We start from the raw sequence: 6,000 nt of genomic DNA, 5'->3' as shown, positions 1-6,000 counted from the left end.
TGGGAAGTATTGTCTCCTATTTGATTATTTGGAAGAGTTTGAGGAGAATAGGTATTAAATCTTCTTTGAATGTTTGGTAAAATTCACTGGTGAAAACATCTGGTCTTACATTTTTACTTTTTGGTAGTTTTTGATAACTGTTTCAATTTCCATACTGTTGATTTGTGTATTTAGATTTTCCCAGTACTTCTTGATTCAGTCTTGGAAGGTTGTATTTTTATAAGTACTGGTCCATTTCTTCTAGGTTATTAAATTTGGTGTTATATACTTTTTCATAGTATTCTTATATGATCCTTTGTATTTCTGCAATGTCAATCTTAATTTCCCCTCATTCATCTCTGATTTTATTTATTTGTGTCCTTTCTCTTTTTTCTTTATTGAGCCTAGCCCAGGGTTTGTCAATTTTATTAACCTTCTCAAAGAACTCTTTGTTGCATTTATTTTTTATATCCTTTTTTGTTGTTGTTTTCAATTTCATTTATTTCTGCTCTAATTCTGATTATCTTTTTTCTTCTGCTGACTTTAGGCTTCATTTGTTCTTCATTTTCTAGTTTTTTAAGATGAAACATTAGCTTGTTTCTTTGGATTTTTTTCTTGTTTTTGGAGATAGGCCTGTAACGATACGAAGTTTCCTCTGATGACCACTTTTGCCATGTCCCCAAGTTTTGACATGTTTTACTATCATTATCATTTGTTTTTATGTATCTCTTGATCTCCCTTTTTATTTCTTCTCTGACCCAGTTATTCTTCTGTAGCATCTTGTTAAATGGCCATGTATTTGTGGTTCTTCCTGCTTTCTTTTTGCAGTTGATCTCTAGTTTCAAAGCAGAGAATATGGTTGGTATGATTTCAACCCTCTTATATTTGTTGAGACTATTTCTATGTCCCAGTATGTGGTTGATTCTTGAAAATGTTCCTTGTGCACTAGAGAAGAATGTATAAGTAGCTGTTTTGGGATTAAAGGCTCTGTAAATGTCAATTATGTCTAGTTGGACTAATATGTCATTTGGGTATGTGATTTCCTTATTAATTTTCTGTTTGGTTGATCTGTCCATATTCAACAGTGGAGTATTTAGGTCCCCTACTATGATAATGTTTTGGTCTGTTTCTCCCTTTAGTTCTGTTAGTTATTGCTTTACATATTTCAGGGTTCATTGATAGGAAGCATAGATATTAAAAAGTGTTACATCTTCTTGGTGCATGATTTCCTTTATCATTATGAATCGTTCATCAATGTCTTTCTTTAACTTTTTTATTTTGAAGGCTAGTTTGTTCACTAGTAGTACTACTCCACTTTTCTCTGAATGCCATCTGTTTGAAATATCATTTTCCACCCTTTTACTTTGAGTCTATATTTGTCTTCATAGCTGAGATGTGTCTCCTGGAGGCAGAATAGGAGTGTTTTTGTTTTTTGATCCAATCTGTAACTCCGTGCCTTTGTATTGGTGAATCTGTCCATTTACATTTAGGATTATTATTGAAATATGAGGTCTTCTTATAGCCATTTTATCTTTTGCTTTCTGGTAGCTCGGAGTTCCCATTGCTTCCTTGTCCTGTGTTTCTGTTTTCTTTATTTTGGTTGACTTTTGTGGATTTTGCCTCTGATTCTTCTTGTTTTATGTTTTATACTTCGGTTCTGAATCTTCTGTGTGTGATTACCATTACAATACACACACACACACACACACACACATATACACACACATATACATACTATCCTTTTCATATTTGTCTGTGTGTGTGTATATATATATACACACACACACACAGTTGTCCATTTTCTTCTGTGCATGTATTATCTCCATTCCCCTTTGAGAATTTGAATCTTTGAATCCCCCCAGCAATTTTTAGTCATCGTTATCTCAATTTGTCCCTATGTATGCTGAACATTTATTACGTTCTTGTTATAACAATTCTCTTATTATTATTTAAGCTTATAATTCCCGGTTCTTAGTAAAGGTTGCACTCTTCTGCTTCTATTTGCCTGTTAGTCACTTTACTCCTAAATATGTATTTTGTTTTGTCATTTTGTTTTGGGTAAGCTGACCCCTTTCAGTATTTCCTGTAGTGCAGTCCTAATTGTGAAGAACTCCCTCGATTTTTATGTCTGGAAAAGTCTCAATTTCTCCTTCATATCTAAAGGAGAGCTTAGTTGGATACGTTATTCTAGGCTGGTAGTTCTTTTCACTTAATAGTTTAAATATTTGATTCCATTTCTTTCTGGCTCATAATTTTGCACTAAGAAGTCTGACGATAATATAATGGGTTTTCCTTTACAAGTTACCATCTTCTTCTCCCTGGCTGCCCTAAGAATTCTGTCTTTGTCGTGATTTTTTATGTTAGTACAATGTGTCTTGGCGAAGGCCTTTTTGGGTTGAGATAATTGGTTGTGCTGTGTTTTGGCTTTTATGACCTATAGACTCTTCCATGTTCTGGGCTACATTCCTCCTGAAATGTAAATACATAGTAAGATAACATTCCAGTCTTCCTGACACACTTGGGTGACTAGAGCCCTACTCTGGGCTACAGTCATTTGGTATTAGAGAAGATTTATTACACTTTTAGATCAGATCAATTAACTTAAAAAAAAAAAACTAGAGAATTAATTCTCATGGTATTCAGAGTCTCAGAAAACTTGGGTTCTTACAAGGAGACTGAGATATCCAGGTAAGTTTGTTTCTCTGTAATTCTACATAATTGTATCAGATGCATAGATCTGTATAACCACCACCTTAATCAAGATAGAGAACAGGTAAATCACCACAAATTTCTATTACCATTCCCATAATGCCTCAGTTCACAGCAAATGCTACATTTGAGATCTTGGAAACTCAATAATTGAAATAGTTCCAGAATGAGCAATGAAGTATGTCTAAACTGATATGAAAGGGAGATAAAATTTTACTGACTCATGTGATTGTTAAATTTCAAGCCAGTGAGATGCTCTAAAGATCATTCTTTATAGAAAATAACTTGTGACCTAGAAAGGTCAATTAACTCATCTAAGACCAAACAGAAGTAAAACCAGATATAAAAGGGTAATGTCTCCTAACTTCTACCTTCAGGAGGTGAAGATAAGAAAGTAGAATCCCTAATGAGTCATCAACATTAATGTTGAAAATTTGCTTTTACTTCAGACTTCATTGTTTAAAAGTCCTTAAATTAGAAGGTAGAGTTAACTTAAATTAATTTCAAAGGTTAATTTCAAAAGTAACAGTTATCTCAGAATTGTTTATAGATAATAGGTGTAAAAAAGAAGACTAATCAAATATGTATAAACCATAGAGATATTTTTATTTTATATTAAGTTTTAAAATTTCTTGTATGAACTGGTGTTTTGGAACTTTATTGTTCTCTCTAAAAAATGAAATGTGGAAAATATCTACTAAACATAGTGTTGTTTAATAGAAATTTTATTTAAAAACTAAAATAACATGAAAAGGAAGTTGTTATTAAATTAAAGGCTATGTAGGTTAAATTTTTTCTGAGGGCTAAATTTTGACAATGTTGATTAACAGAAAATAGATCATGTGGCATCTATTGTAACTATTCAAGCTTCGTGAACACAAACAAATGTTGTTGGAACTAAGATTGCTTTGCATGGGTTCAACCTTGATTGCTTTCTGCACTTAAATCATAGATTGTATTTTAGGCCCGTGGCCATCTGTGCCTGGGATATGTTAACCTATATAGAGTAATACAGTTTGCAATGCTTTCTTGACATTGATGTTTTTAAATTTTGTTAATTTTTATTGGTATTCACCAGCACTTATTTCCCACTCCCACTCCAACATCCACATTTATTGTCTTTGAAAGCCAGCCTTATATGGTTTTCAAATAAAAATAGATTTTTCAACCTCCTATTACCTTTTCAAAAATTCTTCAAATCATGCAATGCTTTTAAATGGAATAATCATCAATATAGAAAGCAACTAAACTACAGAAAAATTTTACTGACTTTTCCAAGCCTCCAAACTGCCCATAGACTTTCTATTCCTTACTCTCAGCATAAATTACTCTTGGTAGGTGGTATTGCCTGAAAATTTCAATATAAATAACAAGGCAAACTTTTCCATAGAGTTAGCCACTCCTAGTTAAGCTTATATTCATACCTGGACCACAATTTGGGTGCATACAGAGCAGCACAAAAATTCTGTTAAATTAGGTCCATGAAAAGCCAAATAAAGGAAAAAAAGGATCTAAAGCTCAAAGTACTCTAAAACATGATTATTCTTTATTCTTCTTTAATTTGGACTTCATGTTTAAAACTACTTGAATATGACAAGATTCAATATCAAAACGATTTCCCAAATAGCTAGATATGTTTTGTCATAATTATTCCAGTTGCAGAACTATATTTATTAAGTGTGTTCTACCATGTAGCCTTTTATGTATCATATAATTTCAGCCTAATAACAGATAAATCCAATTTTCATTTGGAAAACTGAGGCCTCTGAAGATAAGCAATTTGGCTAAGATCATGTGACTGTCAAGCCGTTCAATTTGAGACAAAGGTGCTATTTGAAGCCATATACGTCTTATTCTACCACCCCACTCTTATCTACTGCCTATCAAGTTATGCTACAATTCTCCAAATAGGTTTCCAAGTAATGGTTTAATCAAAATTAGATTATCTCAGTTATATCCATTTTCAGGCCTGAAACCAGTGAGTCAAATTCCTAGAGCCTTTCTTGTGCTGTGGCTCACTTCAGCTGCATTTTGTAGCACTTCAAGGACTGCTTTCAATTATTTCTTTCATTAATTCCCACTATTCTAACTCTATCATTAGGCCTGAAGTCCTATCTGGTTTATGTTTTTAACTGCCTGTAGATCAAATATTAATAAACCAACATAGCATTTTGGCTTCTAGAGAATTTAAATAATATGACATGGCTGTTTTTACTGTTTTGGAGCTCTTTTTGAGTTATTGTATAAAAAATAAAGAAATAATCATTTATCATTATTCTGGATCTCTCTGAATATCTGTCTTAGGAGAATGCTAATAATTAAATTAAAGTCTCTAAACATAGTGGTTAAAATGAAGAGAAGATACACTGGCTTCAATATCATATTCTATACATTCTCTTTTCTAGCTCCTAATAGTATAAATTTGTGTTAAAGCAAAAATACATACTTTACAGAAGTGTGTCCATAATGGCAGACAAATTGGTGCGATGTTTTCTGCCAAAACTACTTATTCTTTCCTTCAGTCATCCTTAAGCTCATTCTAGACTCTTACTCCCTATATACATCCAAAGAAACAAATGTTTATGATTAAAGTGTAAGAGGTCAAAGTTCATTTGGACACACACACACACACACACACACACACACACACACGTATTGTCCCCCCCCAAAAAATTGACCTTTTTTTGAGATATGCTATCATATAATTTCCCAAGATTTATGTGAGATACAATATTTTCATTGGCATTTGCATATGTTCTAGTAATGAGGTGGTTTATTTCAATCCTATTATATAGCCACCTTGAAGCACCATTTATATTTGTTTTAAGATAGGGCCCAAAAAAGCCAAAACCAGACAATGATATCCTGAATTGCACCAGCACTATTTAATACAATACTGTTACATTTAAAACGTTTACATATATAGTTGCAAATTTACTTATTATAAGCATAATTTATATATTTTCACAGACAAAAATATATGTTTAGATCCATTACATGTATCTATCTATTCAGTAGCAAACTTATAATAAATTATACATTATATCAGATTAAATTTTCTTGAAGGCTAAAAAGAAAAAGTCACAACTTATGTTTAAAATACAATGCTAATTCATTATTTCCAAGTAAAAAAGCTAATAGCCATTACATTAGAGTCACTATTTCAAGCTTACATTCATTTGATATTCACATAAAATTCATTACTTGTAAGTGTATCAATGAAGTTGGATTTTGACACTAAGCATTTGAAAGCTTTTTGACTTTCCAGTCTAGCTACAAGCTTGAGGTTTTGAAAAATATGTGTGAAAAAAC

This window comes from Rousettus aegyptiacus, unplaced genomic scaffold, assembly GCF_014176215.1.
Source record: "Rousettus aegyptiacus isolate mRouAeg1 unplaced genomic scaffold, mRouAeg1.p scaffold_m13_p_7, whole genome shotgun sequence".
Lineage (NCBI taxonomy): Eukaryota > Metazoa > Chordata > Mammalia > Chiroptera > Pteropodidae > Rousettus > Rousettus aegyptiacus.
Note: the sequence above shows the minus strand (reverse complement) of the source record.